Source organism: Enhydra lutris, unplaced genomic scaffold, assembly GCF_002288905.1.
Source record: "Enhydra lutris kenyoni isolate GAN:26980312 unplaced genomic scaffold, ASM228890v2 scaffoldscaffold72, whole genome shotgun sequence".
In the NCBI taxonomy this organism is placed as follows: domain Eukaryota; kingdom Metazoa; phylum Chordata; class Mammalia; order Carnivora; family Mustelidae; genus Enhydra; species Enhydra lutris.
In genome coordinates this window covers 634378-653249 of record NW_019154156.1, presented here as the reverse complement: position 1 = coordinate 653249, position 18872 = coordinate 634378, and positions in this window count along the sequence as shown.

Genomic DNA, 18872 nt, shown 5'->3' with positions numbered 1-18872 from the left:
TTATATATTTTATGTCACTTAATTCTCATAGTGACCATACAAAGCTTACTATATCCGTTGTGTGATTAAAAAACAACTGAGGCCAGTAAGTACATAGCAGAGCCAGGATTGAAATTTAGATCTCCCCTTCTTCCAAATTCATGTTCTGTATTAAACTGACATGCATTCTCTCTCTCTCTCTCTCTCATAAATGCTAAGCATTGTTAAGCACCTTGCATATTTAACTTGACTGATCTTCATTAAAAAATCTATTAATTCCACTTTCCAGTTGGGGAAAGCAAAGTAAATAAAGGTTAATTTGCCCAAAAATCCTGCAAGTAATATAGTAGGACCAGAATTTGAAGGATGCCTCAATGCTCTCTTACCTATTTCATTATACTATCTCATTGTACATATGTTTAGCCATAAACATCATTAAGGAGTTAAAGTTTATTCCATATCAAGAAATTTTCAAGTAACCATACGCTCAGACTGGGACCAACAGACTTTTTGGTTCCCCAAGTGTTGCGTGGCTACTCTACTCTTCTTATAATCTATTTTTCTTTTTCTTAGCATTATTCCCTAGCAAACACAGAATACATAAAACAATGTGATCTTCCTTTATAACTAAATATCCTATGAGAATATCCAGGTATCATCAAAACCGTAATAGAGCTCTTCATTGGTCTCCTCCTCTTCAGGGCTTTCCTAACTGTCTCCCTCCTCCAGCCACTCTCTCAGAGGTTGATTTTGCCCAACTTTGAGCACTTTTGTGACAGTTGTGTACTTCTCATCACCCTTTGTTTCCCATCCATCTCCCTGCTCCTCCCTCAAGCCATTTCTCACCTCCACTCCCATCCCTACTCCCATTTAAAGGTACTGCCTTATTCGTACTTATGTCTAGAACCAAGGCCAGCAGTAAGAGTGTTCATATGTATTTGTTTTACTAGATAACACCATAAATAATCTCCTACTTGCCTTTCTGCACTTCACTTCATTTCCAACAATGAGTCACTTCCCTCTTCACCAGCCCCAGACCTGCCTTTAGCCCTTATGCCTTCCTGTTCCCCAACCACCAAAACTCTAAGCAGGCAATGTCCCATGATGCAATTATTCCATGCTTCACAATCACCCTTAACTCATTTAATAAGATTCTTGGCTTCTTAGTGCTCTGATCTCAGCAAAATGGCTCTGAGGGAAAGGAAATCAACTGAAACTGGTATGCACACTGAACAACCCAAAGTGTTGGTTTTGTGAATAGAATCTAATTTTATTTATTTTTTTAAAGATTTTTTTTTTTAATTTATTTGGCAGACCAAGATCACAAGTAGGCAGAGAGGCAGGCAGAGAGAGAGAGGAGGAAACAGGCTCGCTGCCGAGCAGAGAGCCTGATGAGGGGCTCAATCCCAGGACCCTGGGATCACGACCCAAGCCGAATGCAGAGGCTTTAACCCACTGAGCCACCCAGGCGTCCCTGGAATCTAATTTTAAAAGAGGCAACGCTAAACCAAAGAAATGAACTGCTAATACAACAGTGCAGCAGCTTTTGCAGAGGAGGAAGACACCTTCCTGAGATTCCTTAAATATCATCTATACAAACTACCCATTCTTCATACCTCCATTGTGGATACAGATATATTCATAAAATTTAACCAAAAAGAAACCAAACCCTAGACTATATTTTAAACATTTGGACTTTGTCATTGCTACACTCTCCATTTTCCTAACACCCTCTCTCTATTTTTTTTTTTAAAGATTTTATTTATTTATTTGACAGAGAGAGATCACAAGTAGACAGAGAGGCAGGCAGAGAGAGAGAGGGAGGGAAGCAGGCTCCCTGCTGAGCAGAGAGCCCGATGCGGGACTCGATCCCAGGACCCTGAGATCATGACCTGAGCCGAAGGCAGCGGCTTAACCCACTGAGCCACCCAGGCGCCCCACCCTCTCTCTATTTTAAAGCCAACTGTAAAAGTTTTTCAGTAAATTCAAGATTCAGATTACAATCAGTTTTAGGTATTACTATTTATTAACCAATATCACTGCTTCCTTTTTAGTTTATGAAACCCCAAAGAGAATTTTACCAACCTACATAGGATGATTTGTAGCTAATTGCATTTTTGATTCATTGATAGTATAAAAAGAGCTGGAAAATATCATTAATTCCTACACATACAAATTTTTATGGCATATTAAGTCACTACTGCAATCTATTTGAGTCACCCTATTAACAAACTAAAAAAATAAAACCATATGATCTTCTCAAAAGATTCAAAAGCTTTGACAAATCTTATGTTCCTGATAAAAACTCTCAGCAAACTTAGAATTTCCAAAACCTGGTAGAAGGTATCTACAAAAAACCTATAGCTAACATCATACCTAATGGTTGTATTGGCCTGATAATTCTGCTATAATAAAATGCTACACAGACTGGGTAGCTTCAATAACAGAAATTTATTTTCTAACAGTTATGGAAGCTAGGCTAGAGGCTTGAAGATCAAAGTATCAGTGGGATTGGTTTCATTCAGAGGTCTCCCTCCTTGACTTCTAGACGGCAATCTTTCTGTCTTCACATGATCTTTCCTCACTACTATTTGTGTATATCTGTGTCCTAATCTCCTCTTCTAAAGACAATAGTCATATTGGATTAAGGCCAATCCACATAAACTCATTTTGACTTAACTGCCTCTTTAAAGGCCCTATCTCCAAATACAGTCATAGTCTGAAGCACCACAATTTAGGACTTCAATACATGAATTTTGGGAGAATACAACTCAGCCAATAACAATAGTAAAAGAAAATGCTCTCCTAAGATCAGGACAAGGCAAGGATGTCTGCTCTCCCTACTCTACTTGATATTGTACTGAAGGTTCTAGTCATTTCACTAAAGCAAGAAAAAAAAAAAAAAAAGTTAACCAGACCCAAAAAAAGGAAGAAATAAGACTGTCTTTGCTCACAGACAATACAGTCATCTATATAGAAAATGCAATACCTACAAAATCACTATTAGAACTAATAAAAGAGCTAAATTTTAGGTTAAAGGGCCAAGATATAAAACTCAGATGAATTTCTATGCTTTGCTGATAAGCAATCAAAAAATGAAACTTAAAAAATACCATTTACAGGGTACCTAGGTGGCTTAGTCAGTTAAGCATCTGTCTTTTGGCTCAGGTCATGATCTTGGGGTCTTGGGATGGAGCCCCCTGTCAGGCTCCCTGCTCAGGGAGGAGTCTGCTTCTCCCTCTCCATCTGCCCCTCCCTCCACTCATGTTCCCTCTCCCTCTCTCTCAAATATATAAATTTTTAAAATCTTTTTAAAAATACCATTTACAAAAGCAACAAAAAACATGAAGTAAGAATAAATCTCAAAAAAAAATGTGGAAAATCTATACAGTGAAAACAAACAAACAAAAAACTGCTGAGGAAAATTTTAAAAGACCTAAATAAATGGGTACATAAACCTTTCCATTGATCAGAAGTCTCGACATTGTTAGAATGTCAGCTCCAACTCCACCCAAACTGATCTGCAGATTCAACTAAATCCCAGTTAAAATCTCAGCAGGATTTTCTTCAAAAATTGGAAAACTGAATCTGGAAATGCAAAGGGCCTAGAATGGCCAAAATAACTTGAAAAGAAAAAACAAAGTTGGCAAATTAATTCTATTTGATTTCAAGACTCAGAAATTCAAGATATAAAAATTCGGAATTACCTTTATTGACTAAAGATGCTTAAACAGAATAATGGAAGAGAACAAAGACAATATAAATATTCCTACCCATATATGAACAACTGATTTTTGAGAAAGATGCAAAGGCAATTCAATGTAGAAAGGATAAACTTTTCAATAAATGGTACAACATTTTGAACAAATGAATCATTAAAAGAAATGAACTTCAGTCTGTATCTCATACCATATACAAAAATGAACTCAAAACAGATCATAGACCTGAATGTAAGATCAAAAATTATAAAATTCTAAAACAAATAGTAGAATTTTTGTGACCTTGAGGTAGGCAAAGATTTCTTAGAAATGATGAAAAAATACAGACATGACTATCCATAAAAAGAAGTTAATAAATTGGAATTTACCAAAATCAAGAGTGTCTGCTCCTCAAAGACACTATTAAGATGATAAAAAGACAAGCCATGCACTGAAAGAAAATATTTTAAAGTCCCATAGCCAGCAAAGGATATGTATCAAAAGCACTCTCAAAACTCAACTTAAGGCATGCCTGGGTGCTTTAGTTGGTTAAGCATCTGCCTTCAGCTCAGGTCATGATTCCAAGGTCCTGGGATCATCGTGCTGCATCTGCATCGGCTCCTTGCTCAGCAGGGAGCCTGCTTCTCAGCTGGCCTGCTGCTCCCCCTGCTTGTGCTCTCTCTTGCTCTTGCTCTCTGACAAATAAATAAAATCTTTTTTTAAAAAAAATGTTTTAAAAATCTCAATTTTTAAAAAGTAATTAATAAATTAGCAAAAGATTTAAACAGCACTTCAACAAAGCAGATATTCTGATGGCAAATAAGTACATGAAAAGATGCTCAGTATCATTAGTCTTTAGAAAAATGAAAACTAAATCCACACATTGATTACAATGGCTCAAATTTAAAAGCTGGACTGTAGCAAGTGTTGACAAAGATGTGGAAAACTGAAACTCACATACATTGCTAGTGCGAATGTAAAATGATGATCTTCTTTGGAATAGTTCGTCAATTTCTTTCTTTTTTATTTTTGGATTATTAAGATTTTATTTATTTGTTTGAGAGAGAGAGAGCATGAGAGGAGAGAGGTCAGCAGGAGAAGCAGACTCTCTGCAGGGCAGGGAGCCCGGTTGCGGGACTCGATCGGGAGACTCCAGGATCATGACCTGATCCGGAGGCAGTTGCTTAACCAACTGAGCCACCCAGGAGCCCAGTTCATCAGTTTCTTAAAAGGTTAAGCACACACCTACCATAAAATCCAGCTATTCTACCTCTGGATATTTTCCCAAGAGGAATGACAGCATGTGTCCATGTAAAGATCTTGGCATGAATGGTCACACAGCTTCATTTGTAATAACCACAAACTGGAAATAACCCAAATTCCCATTAATAGGTAACTAGATTAAAAAAAAAAAAACTGTGGTTTATTCATACAATAAAATACAACTCAGCTATATAAAGGAATGAACAATAGCATAAATGAATCTCAAAATAATTATGCTAAGCGAAAGAAACCCCCTAACAACAAGAAAGAAGAGTTAACTGTACAATTCCATTTATATAATGACAGAAAACAGGTCATTGACTGCCTAAAGGGGCCAGAGGGAAGAATTATCAAGGGGCATAAGGAAACCTTGGGGATGATGGATAATGTTCACTACATAGACTATGGTGATTATTTCACAGGTGTATACATAAAACAAACTTATCAAATCACACACTTTAAATGTTTGCAGTTTATTGTATGTCAGTTATACCTCAATAAAGCAATTGCAAACAATTCATAGGAAATACCTCACTCTTCAGATATTTTCAAATTCTAACTTTCATCAAAATTTACTCTGCCTTTGCTTATGCTGTTCTCTTAGGGGGAAAATTCTCTCCTGGGGCACCTGGGTGGTTCAGTCAGTTAAGTGGCTGCCTTCTGCTGTGGTCATGATCCCAGAGTCCTGGCATCAAGCCCTGCATTGGGCTCCCTGCTCCGTGGGAAGCCTGCTTCTCCCTCTCCCTCTGTCTGACGCTCCCCCGCTTGCGCCTACTTCCCCCCTCCCCTCTCTCTCTGTCAAATAAGTAAATAAAATCTATTTTTAAAAAAATTTTTAAAAAGCTCTCTCCTTTCCTATTCTTACACCTTATCATTCCACCTCTGTTTATTGAAATCCTCCTAGCTCTTCAAAGCCCAATTCAAGCTCAGATGAAATGCCACCTCCTCCACAAAGCTGGTCCCAATATTTCATGCCAGCATGAGCTGCTCCCATCCTTATAATCTAATCTGTTTATTTAATTTTCCCCATGTAATCTAGTTAACTTTATATTCTCATCAGTTCCACTACACTGAAATTCCTTGAGATGGGCTGTTCCCTTTTCTTAAATTCTACCTATGGCCTCACAGAAGTATTGACATTAAAAGTACTGTTTCAAGGATGGATGGATGCAAAGAAGGAAAGAACAGAAAATAACATATTCCATTCCCTTAGCTCCAGTCTTCTTCTGGAAGGCAACTCCTATTCTAATAATCCAATCAGTGCAGATGTGCTAAATGGTGCTCATGTGTTCTCTACACAAGGAGCTCATTCTAAACATGTCTCCCTGGAGATAACCTCTTAACCCAAAGGAGCTATTCTTGTGGTAGGCATTTCAGACATTCTGGAAGACTGGTGGGAAAAATAACATTAAGAAAAGTAAGACCTTACAATGCCCTTGCAGGATCCGAGGCTGGTAGTCCACCCTCAGAACAGGGGTGCAATAAATGATTCTCAGCAACTGAGCCAAGAGATTTTTTCATGGCTACTCAATGATCTCTAGGGGGTAGCTGTGAGACTAGAAGAATTTTTTGCCTCTATGGAACCTGAAAATGAGATATTTCTATTACATTATTTAGTCTTTACAAGTCAGAGACTAAGGGACAAAATTGCTCAGAGGTCACAGAAGAGTTTAGAGGCAAAACAGATCAGAATCCCTTACAGGATCTTTTAGCTCATTTTGCTTTAATATTTCATTAACATTGAAAAAATACTTAACATGTTACCAAAATTGTTATGTACTAAAAAATATAATATAGTAATAGCGACACTAAAGTTTTGGGAACACAGATTATTTGTCTAAATAAAATAGAGTCCAGTAATATTTTCATTGGTGTCTTAGTTTAAGAGCGATTTCTTTTTTATAGGATGATCAGAATACTCAGAAAAAAAATTGGATATGTGTTTGATGTGGCAGCAACTAAACAGAAGTTGCAAACACGGTGGGAAAGAACTTTGAGATTGAATTTAAGAAATATTAACTTCTTGACCACTCATAAACCCCGCCAGTATAAAAAATTATGTACTTTGTGAGATTATAAAATCCATGGGTATGAGAACTATCTTGCTTCTTGATATATCTCTATTAATTCACTTATCTATCAAATATTTCCTGTGTAACTAATATATGAAAGATTATTTTGCACTAGGGACATGGTAACAACGAGATAAAGTTCCTTCTCTCATAGAGCTTATATTCTGGGAGAAGACAACCAATCAATAAGCAATTCACACAGCAGAGGATGATAAATTCTCTTCAGAGAACCAAAATGAGGAAAAGTACTTGAGAGTGACCAGGAAGCTACTGGATTGGGTAGTTAAGAGAGATCTGTCTAAAGAGGCAACATCTAGGCTGGGAACTGAATGAGGGAGAGAAACCAAGCATTCAAAGAGCCAAGAAAGCATCTTCTAGTCAGAAGGAATAATTTGCTAAGTCAGAAGGGAGGTTGGCATGTTAAAAAAAAAAAAAAATATATATATATATATATATATATATATATATATATATATATATATATGCTTTAGTGAAGAGCCCAAGAGCGAGAGAGAGGAGTGCTAAACGAAGAGGAAGAAGAGGCAGTCAGGGTCCAATGAAGAAGGGCTTCGTGAGAAAAAGAAAGGAACTCAGATTTTATTCTAAGCATGATAGGAAATCAGCAAAAAGTTCTGGGCATTAGTCACATTATCTAATTTACTTTTTTTTTTTTAAGATGTCTTTCATTTATTTAGAGAGAGCATGCACAAGCAGGGGGAGCAGCAGGCAGAGGGAGAGGGAAGCAGGGAGCAGGGCTTGATCCCAGGACCCTGGGATCATGACCTGAGCCAAATGCAGACTCTTAACCAACTGAGCCACCCAGGTACCCCTCTAATTTAGATTTTTAAAAGATCCCTCTGGCTACTGCATGCAGAATGGGTTTTGGGAAGGCAAGAGTAGAAAGTAGGAGACTAGTTAGGATACTATTGCAGTTTTACAGGTAGAATTGACAAGACTTGATGCTAGGTCAGACATGGCATTGGCGGGGAAGGATTCAAGGAAATGCTTGGATTTGTAGTTTGACTAACTAGGTTACCATGACTTAATTAGACTCTTAAAAAATCACTGTTAAATTATATTTTAATTTACTTAACCTCATTTAGACCAACATAAACCACCATAAAAAGTCAGAACTGAAATTTTAGACATTATATGATCCAATATTTTACAAATGATAAAAAACAGCAAGTGGTTAAGAGATTTGCCCAAAGTCAGACAGTTAGTGACAGAATTAGCATTACAACACAGATTTCTTTGACTTTCAAGCACTACTCTTTTAGTGACACCATGCTAAGTATAGCGTAGTCACAGAAGTTATTACTCTACTGACTCATGGGCAACAGTACAATGTTAAGACAGTTTCACCTACATTGTGATGAAGGGTCTCTTTGTCCAACTGTATATGGGGAACCAGGAGGATGAGCCACTCAACACCTCTCTCCCCTCTGCAGGCCATCTCCAATCAAGTGATAAGATTTGTCCATTTTAGCTCCTACATAATCTCTCTACTCACCACTCTAGTCCACATCCTCCGCCACCTCTCTGGTCAAAGCTCCCCATTCTCCTTCCAACACAGAATTTCCTCTTCCAGTCCATTCCCCACCAGCAAAGAGACTAATGTTTCTAAAGATAAGTTTCCTCAAGTCCCTCAGAAGTATCATGCTCCTTCTTGCTTGAGGAGACATACACAAACCTTCTCCCTGAAACCTCTCCCTTGCCCAGCCCACTCCCCTTAACTTGGGCCTGAATAATTCACATTCTCCTTTTAAAACTTTGCTTACATTTTGTTTCCTCAAGGAAATGTTTTTTCTCCCACCATCCCACCAACTAGGTCAGATATTCCTGTTCTATTATTTATAGATCACTTTTAATTTTTCCCAGAACTTCCTGTGTTTTAATAATTAATTGTGAAATTAGTTCTTGCTGATTATCCACCTTCCCTGTTCAGATGTCTGTCACCTCTGTTAGAATGTAAGGTCAATGAAGATTCAGACCATATCAGTTTGTACTCTGTGTCCGCAATTCCTATAGATAGCCTGATATATACCATAGGTAATAAATATTAGATAATTAATAAATATTAGATAACTAATAAATGTAATTAATAAATATTAGGTAATTAATGAGTCACTGGTGATTGATAAATATTACCTAATTACATAAATTAATACATGTGTTTCTTTTAGCCATAGATGAGATATATATTTTATATTACTAAAAAGTTTTATAAATGCTAATTTCATATGGACTATGTTTGGCAAGAAATTAGATAATTAAAAGATAAGGATGCTTGGCATATACAAAGAGAAAAATGTGAATGAGAAACAAGGATTGGGTGACTTCAAAATTCCCAGCACGTGACACATTAACATAGTTGTTAAATTAATGAATGCTAACATTGAGTTATCTGAACAACTAGGCAATATACGTATTATTATTTCTTATTTTGCATATGACAGCTATTTCTCTAACAACCTGAATTACTACAGGCTTAGACTTACTTGTGCAATTTGTAAGTGACCAAGCCATAATTCACACTCAGAGTTTTGCATTCTCCAGTGCAAGAATAGAACAGAATAGAACCCACACTTATTGAAAAGCCTGCAGGTACTTTATTACCCCAAATGAATGTCTTCATTTAGAGTGAAAGTTCCCATTGTTGGGACCAAGTTGTAAGTGAAACACCTGAACACAGCTTCTAGCCTCACTGACAGGATAAGCCTGGACAATCAAACAGCAAGACATTGCTTCTTGGTATCCTAAACAGATTGGATGGTGGCATGAGAGGAATCCATTAGGAACTTGGATTGAAGACAAGTAGAACAAGAGATGTGAGGGGAACAAGAAGTAGGCAAGGAAAAGGTTTCAAATAAACAAGGAGCCTTATGAATATCCCACCATCACCTGACCCACGGATGCTGCCCCGGTCGTCGCCACTGTCATGCTCACATGGGAAGAGTTTCTCAAAAAGGGCCCAGAACTACCTGCATTAGAAACAGCTGTGCTGCTTGTTAAAAATGGAAATTGTTGCACCTCAACACAGAGCTGATGAATCACAAACTCTGGGGAGGAGCCAACAAATGTACCTTTTTAACAAGCACTCTGGCTGATTTTTATGCATGTAAAAGTTTGATCACCACTGACTTAAAACCTGGAATTAACACATCAAGATGATAACCAGACACACTAAAAAGCATAAAAGATAAGGCAAATACTCCCAGCTCAGGCCTGATGTGGTTAAGAAACAAAAAATTAATGCACAAGTATATCTGGTTATGATTTTGTTTCTGCACAGCTGAATACTGCATACATAATACTCCCTGAAATGCTTGCTTTGAATTTTTTTTCCTTTTTGGTTATGAAATCTCCTATGAAAATATTCAGTAAGAAAAATCCAACTATCTACAAGCTGGTTACTAGCAGTGTTAATGGTAACAGATACATTTGTTTGCTTATTAATTAGTAAGTAATTGGAAGCTAATTTTATTTTTAATTTTTAATTTTTGTGACATCTTTGCTTTTTCTACTTCCTTTATTTATTGATATGACTATGGAAACTGAAGGACAGATTCGTAGTCAAGGTCCTCACACTGTATCTACAAAATTATATGTGAGAATAATAATAATATCTTCCTCGTGGAGTTTTTGTGAGAACGAAATGAGATATCATAGAAAAAGTACCCAGCCCAAGTACCCAGCCCAAAAAGTACCCTGCGGTGCCTGGAGCACCGCAGAAACTCAACAAATGGGAGATGTTATTACTATATTCAATTCCTAAATAAGATACTCTTTTGTCCAAATATACAGAAAAGAGGCAAGGCTTTTGAGATTTCTACTGTTTTACTTCTCAAAAAGATACTCGAAACTAACCCTAAACTGTCTGGGAACACCTGTTATTTTGGATTTACCACTCTCCTCCTCCCCTTTTTCATTAGCACAGATGAGAACCAAACACCATTCTCAATGAGGACAACCACAGAAGCAGATGCACTAACAACTTACCCTCCAAGGAATAAAGCTGTGGCCTGGAGGGCACTGCCCCTTCGTCGGCCCTGACTCCAGATCCTTCCATGACCTCTTCTTCCTGAGATGGTGTGGTCATCTCCGCAAGCATGTGATTTGGTCAGGGTTCTTTCTTTACCCAGAAGATGTCAAACCTACCTCCCTCGACTAACTTATTGATCATCAGAAAAGAACAACTGATTCACAGGTATTTCTGAGATTTAACCTCAGTCTCTCTCTCTCTCTTTTTTTAAGATTTTATTTATTTATTTGACAGACAGAGATCACAAGTAGGCAGAGAGGCAGGCTCCCCCCTGAGCAGAGAGCCTAATGAGAGGCTCGAACACAGGACCCTGGGATCATCACCTGAGCTGAAGGCAGAGGCTTTAACCCACTGAGCCACCCAGGCGCCCCTTACCTCAGACTCTTTATCACAACTTATTTTTTAATGATAACATTTTAGTAGGCTTCCCCAAAGGATGAGCCATCTATCTCCTTCTCAAAACATTCTAAATTTTATCCTTATAAAGGCAGGCACTCAAAACGCTAACCATCCAAATGTTCTGGCCCCTCATACAGGTGCCTTCATGATACATCTCTCCTGTGTCACATACAGTGACCTCTGGAAGCATGTTTGGGACCACTACATCCTATAGTGTCACTTACACAAGGACACACAGAAGACAGTTTTCTCTCAGGCCTTCTGCAACTAGGTAACTCAAGAAAGAACCCCTTAAAATCCTAGGACTGAAATCTCCAACCTGAAAGCCTAACTCCCCAGTCTCAAACATCTTCTCTCGGAGTCTCTAAAACAGCAAGCAGGCAAAGGAAGATCTGTCCAACTATGCAGGTCGCCTGTTCTAGCTCTTGCTCTCTTTCATGTGTGTTAGTTAGAACAGGATATAGATTTTATGCCAATCTAACATTATAAGTGGAAACATTTGTATTTTAGAAAGATTATCTTGGTCTACAAAGCAGAAAATTTACTACTAAAAATTTTCTCCAAGATTTTAAATTTGAGAGACTGTTTTCTGGGGATTATCCAGTAAAACCAAGGATGTGAGTTCTGAACATTTTTCCAAGGAGAGTTGCCTAGTATTGGTCAAGCCTCCTATGTCCATGCATCAGAAACTAACCCCGACTCACTTAAACAAAAGGGATATTCAAAAGGCTGCTAGGCATTCACAGAGTAAGAAAACTGGAGAATCAAGCCTGAGTGCATACCAGTCAGAAACAGTTCCCAAAATCATGAAATCATCATAGCCACCCGCAATGGCATGGACCCTGTAGATGGCATCACTGTCCATTACCACCAACATGAGGCACTGGAGAAGGACACCACATTAACGCCCCCCCACACACACACATTGTCTTTAGGAACAGGATGCAATTGTCATCCCCATCATCACTTTCATCAGATGGAATCTGAAATTCTTCTCTTCACCAGACTCCCACACAAATCTGGAAAGAGTGTATTGGTGGGACTTTGAGGTCATGTGCCCATACCCTACCTGCAAGAAACACCAGGAAGGTGATTATCTGACATGTCCAGCTTTTTAGTGAGAAGCAGTATCTGCTTCATAAAGGGGAAATTCCAAATTGCTGAAAGAAGATGTTAGGTGAGCAAAAAGTATAAACAACTATATTATAGCAATTGGCCTACTTGTCTCTAGTAACTGAATTTGAAACGTCACTTGAATATGGGACCTACGAAATCTTTTTGAGTCAAGGTTCCCCAAGGAGGGTGAATTTCTTTTTTTCCTTTCTGCTATGCCCTCTAAAACTATAAGCACAGAGATTAAGACACAATAGATACTTCCAATTGTTCACAAAGGAGAGACCCAGCCATTTGTATATTCTGAGCTCATGATTCCTTCATTCTTTCCCCTTACAGTTTGCATCTAGTGAAGTTTTCCTGGGGGACGTGGCAAGTAGATGTATCCAGATTCTGGAATGTATTCTGAATACAACTCAGCTAAAGAAGCTCCAAGAAGACAGTATAGTTCAGTCAAAGAAGAATAAATCTAAAACCTTATATCATGATGGATAATCATTTATTATATATCAAAGAGTATTTCAAACATTTAATGATAGTATTTATGGTTCTTAAACATAAATCCTAGATGGTATTCTTCTTGGCATTATTTCATCAGGGTCTCCTGGCTACTTGTTAGTAAGCATTATGTCTACCTAATATTTTAACTTCAAATTCTCAATTATCTCTCATATATTATATGGCAACTAATAAATACTCATTGACTGGATAAGGTTGCATTACTTGGGTTTCAAGAGTTTAACAGAAAGAAGCCATTAGCAGTCACTTTGGGAAAATACAGGCCTCTCTTCTTTTTTGGATATTTGCCCATCTAGCTTTTTGAAATTTACCTAGCTATGACAAATTACATTAACTAATAATGAATCCACTGAATATTTTCTGAATGACTTACATATAAATTAATTTATATTTAAAATAAGAAGGAGAATTATATTTTAAGACATTGTGTTAATACCACTCTTGATATCGTTTTAGAACGAAAGAAATTCACAAATTCGTTTTTGGTCAACATGGAATACAAGTGCAGGAAATAAATGTGATGATATATTTGAATACTACTCCCCACCTCACCCTTCTTTAAAGGATCAGGTGCAGGATTCTTTGAGGCACAGGAGACAGGTGAGGGAAGCAGACAGAAAAAAGCCAGACTATGAAGGGCACCCCACCAGAAAGCAGACAGGACATGCAAAAAGAAGTCACAATGGGGTCTGATGGAAAAGCATCAGCAGAAGTGGGAATCAATACGTGAATACAAAATAAACAGTGTGGGACCAGGAGACAGGAGACAAAATTGTGTGGAAACAGTTCATCAAACATAAAAGGCAAAGAGAAGGAAGAGACTCCCACAGCATCGCCTAGAACAGCAATTCTCAAACTTGGGTGAGTGCAGAAACCACCTGGAGACCTAATCAAGGATAGAGAGAGGCCTGCCCAGGCTTCTGGGAGTGGGAGAGTGCCTGGGCCTTTGTATTTTTACCAAGCTCTCCAGGCCAACTGATTCTAACCAAAACTTGAGAATCACTGGCCTAGAACATTAGCTAATGGATGAGGAGATCAGCAGTCAAATATCTGAAATTTTTTAAAGACCTGTTTTAGTGAGAAATTAGTTTCCCCTATAGGGATCTGTATTGGCTTTCCTACTTCACAAAATGCACTTTAAGATAGCCAATCACCTCCCCTACCACAGGTTTTTAGGTGTGAGGGGCAAAAGCATGTCCTGAAAAAATGGGGATTGAAACACAAGTTATATGTTGTATGTGATGCCTTTATCACATTGTCCCTAGCTGTACTGTCTAGTATTAAAAAAAGAAAAAAACTGGGCCACCTGGGTGGCTGAGTCAGTTAAGTGTCCAACCCTTGATTGAGGCATGGAATCCTTCATTGGGCTCTGCCCTCAGCACAGAGTCTGCTTGTCCCTCTCCTTCCCCTTCTTCTCCTCCTCCCCTGGCATGCAAGCACTCTCCCTCACTCTCTTGCTCTCTCTCTCTCTCAAATAAATAAATAAATAAAATCTGTTTTAAAATAAAATAGGGTGTCTGGGTAGCTCAGTTGGTTAAGCAACTGCCTTTGGCTCAGGTTGTGATCCTGAAGTCCTGGGATTGAATCCCGAATCGGGCACCCAGCTCCACGGACAGTCTGCTTCTAACCTCTAACCTACTCCCATCTCATGCTCTCTCTCATCGTCTCTCTCTCAAATAAATAAATAAATAAAATCTTCTAAAAATAAAAAAAAAAAATTCCAAAACAAAATAAAAAAAGAAAAAACTATCAAGAGACCCTTTGTCTTGCTCTTGCATTCATTTGCTCTTTACTCTTACAATTTGGTGTTTGGCCCCTGCAGACTTCACAGAGACACGCTATTATGAGCACTGGTCTCCACGTGCGAGCGGCCATCTCTGGTACATCTCAGCTCCGTACTGTTGAAGAACTGGGCTTAAGCAAATAGCTTCTCAAGTGTATTCATCAAGCAGCCACAGCTCTTCCCCTCACCTTGGCCTTTGGCCAGCTCATTTACATGGTCTTAGTTCTGCCTAACTTCTGGCTGACTTAATTAATCAACTAATTAATTAAAATAAAAATCAAGACAAACTATTAGGAAAGTTACCTCAAATGCACAATGTTCCTCTTTAGGAAATGTGTTTTATTCCCCCTCTACAATCACGATCAAATATGTGGCCAGGAGATCTCCCTTAGAGTTTTACACAACTTTGCTGAGGCATAAAAGGAACCTGGTAGAGAAAAGGAACTGGCCAACCCATGATGTTTCAAGAGCAACTGAGGTGCATCTGTGCATGTGGAGGAGGGAGGGGTGTGTCATCAGGGTGTTTGTGATCGAAGAACTGGGTTAGGTATAATATCCATAAATTACACATACTAGATGTGAAATTATCTGTCACTCTAGATAAACTGAGGGTCTTGCCCATAACTGGCATGGCCACCAGTTCTAGCCACCAAAACCTGTTTCATTTCATGCAAAGAGTAATCTTAAGGTTTTGTAGCCCCTAATCTTTAAGACAACTGACCTTTAAACTGATCACATCAGAGGCATCTATTACATGTTTGATGCAGTCATTCAAACCTGTTTGAGTCACTATGCCAGGCCCTGAGTTTTCAAAGATGAAAAGACATGTCTCTATCCTCCAAAAGCTCACAGTCTGTGAAGTAAAAAATTTAGGCATGATTGAGAAAAAAACTGGCTTACCCCTTCCAAACAACCTCCAGAGCTGACTCAGGAATCCCTTGAGTGATGCTCTTCTGTCAGAGTCTTTACTCAAATCTGTTTATACTACTAGCTTGTCTTCCAAGTCAAAGTTAATTCATTTGAGGTACCTTTCTACATAATACCCAAAAGCACTTTAGTTCTATTATCAAAATTCATAAAGAGCAATAGCATTTTTCATAAAGGGCTAGAGATCTCTATCTAGTCCTAGGCTCTTCAAAATCCTAAGAATGCAAGCCCTCCCCAGGGATGGAAAATGACTATATCAAAAAAGCCACACCCATGTGTAATCAAAAGCCTTAACAAGAGCCAGAGCTATAGAGCTGTCCATGTCAGAAAGAGAATACTGAAGGACAGAGAAGATGGGCTTCAAAGCAAATAGAACTGAGGTTGATTTTAAACTCTGAACTTTCAGACTACATGACCTTTAGGCAAATTGCTGAAGTTTCTGAAATCAGTTTTCTGATGTTTAGAACACATAAAAACTGCCTTGCACTGTGACCACAAGGATTAGAAAAATATTTGTGGCATGTCTTGTACTTAAAGGGTATTTTATAAATGGTAGCTATTACTGCATTATTCCTAGCTCAATTACTTCTGAAAATTAATTAACAACAACTTAGATAATTACCCACCAATAAAATACATTAGAAATCTGGCTTAATAATGAAAGCTTGGAATAAAATAGTTTATTTTTCAGAAAAATAGGTGTTTCTGCCATATACACTTAAAAATACACAATTATTAACCGAGTTTGATGACCGCTGAAAGACACCCAGTCATCTTGAGCCTGTCCTAGAAGAGGGATGAACAGTCTCTCACTCAGCATGCCTCTGGTGATGCTGGCTTACTTAGCCCCTTACTTCCTCTCCTTCCTTTTCCTCTTCCTCTTGCCACACATGCTTTGTGTGTTTCCTTTTTAGTACTTTCATCATGAAGATGAGTACATACAAAACATACAAAAGGAAATGCTAAGTACTCAGAACTCCTTGGGAGGAGGCAGAAACTATTTGCCAAATTAAGGCTCCTTTATTATCTCTTTCAGTTTTCCAAATTCTCCTTACATTGTCCTGTCTTGACTTAAACCATTAAAGTTATGGACATACTGTGCTTCATGACAAGAATCTGAGTACCCAATAACCAATGGAAATATAATTCTTCTAGATTAGGGTCCTTGAGATCCCATGATCTAGTTCTAATAATCCATAAATCTTGAGGGTTTCATGACTAGTCTACTCATGATAAGGCTGAAAAGCTAAATAAAACGTCAAATTTAATTATTTCTGTTGAGAAATCTATCAATTGAGTGAGCCATCATCAGTTATCTCAAGCTAGTCAGAACATTTGAGTGGTACTTACTATATGTACATATCATTAAAAATAAGGGGAAAACAAATCCTTTCACCAAAAATACTAAAAACAGTGTTTTGAAATAAATCTGTGAGTGAAAAACTAAAGCCCATGATGGGGTCGGGATGCAAATTTTGGGTGACATTTATCCAGTGGTGAGAATTTTATTAAATCATAACACTTTCTCAGCAGTCCTCCCCATTGCCAAAATCAAGCATTACCGAAGGAAGTTTCTGTGGCCTGTGATATCATGGCTGAACCCCTTTTTCTAATCTTGGTGGCATCAGACAGCTTCTGTGCCTCTCGGTGGCTAAAACATCAACCACCATTGCTCAATGGATGATCAATAAGAAGAACTAAAAGAATGAATGTGTAAATTAAATGCATTTGTGTGTTTTCCAGAACTGCATAATTTATCATGAAAAATCAATTAGTAGAACACATTCATTGTAGCACATTCACAGAATACCTCAAGAGCTATAGTTAGAAATAAAAGATATTGCCCTGAAGCATTCTAAGTCCTGTTAACAACCAAGTACCCTATTGTAAAACAAACTAATTATCACAACAAACCTGTTTTAATTAATTTTATTTATTTATGTGGCTCTCTTAATTGCATTTCCCTTACAGGATTCATACCTATTTAACACTTTATGGTAAGAAAAAATAGAAATCTGTCTTCCGAGAATAAATTCTTGTTGGGCAATTACTAAGGAATATCCTCCACCAAAATAAACACTGGCAGCATTTTCCTATTGATAAAATGGATTCTTGACTTGCTAAGCCAAACATTTCCACTGTCTGAAGGAAGAAATAATGAAGGAGACACAGAATGAGTCTTAAATGTGTTTTGGTGAAGCTAGATGGAGAACGGAGGAACTTTAAAAGAATGCAATCATTTCATCAAAGGGGATGTTACAGCCAGTGATGTGAAGACCAGTGCTCTAAGAAAACAGTCAGAAAGAGTAGTTGGGTAGGACTCCTTAGACAGAAACTAAAAAAGGAGATGGTTCCAGAGGGAAGGAAGTCTCACAGACATAAAACTCTGACAGTGTCAAATAATCCCACTGAGAAAGAGAAAAGAGAAGATGTGGCAATCAAAAGTAGGTACGCCACAGATAAGTGTCATGGAACTGAAAGAACAGTGTCAGGCGAGCTAAAAGCTGAGAATAAGAAAAGTCTTTCAAAAATGCTAACAATCAACAAAAAGAGGGTTTTTCCCCCCCTTTGAAGCAGATGAAGAAACTAAGAGAGAGAGATGCCTTAAGGCCACTGAAAATGAAGAAATGACAAAAAGTCTAGGATATTAGTTCTTGTTCTATGTGTATCTTCTGTCAAGGGAAATGCTAATAAGCCCAGAAAGGCAAGAATGAACCTCAGACAGTAGAATTAAAAGACCATGATTGGGCAGAATCATGTTTTTAAAAATGCCAGGTAATTTTATTAGATGAGCTAAGTGCTTCTGACCAGGTGAATTCCATCTCAGGATTCCGAAAGAAATCACACCAAATGAAGTGGCTGAACCCCACTGGAATTTGCACTGAGGAAACTCAGAGGGAAAAAAAAAAAAGGCACCAGCAGATAGAGATGAGCTAATATTGACTTAGTATACTTAAAGATGAAAGGTGAAGGAGAGTGAGTTTCATTAATTGAACTCTTAAATTCTGTGTTGATTCTGGGCAAGGCAGGAATTGAGAAAATCAAACAGGAACAGTATGGAGCCAACACAGATT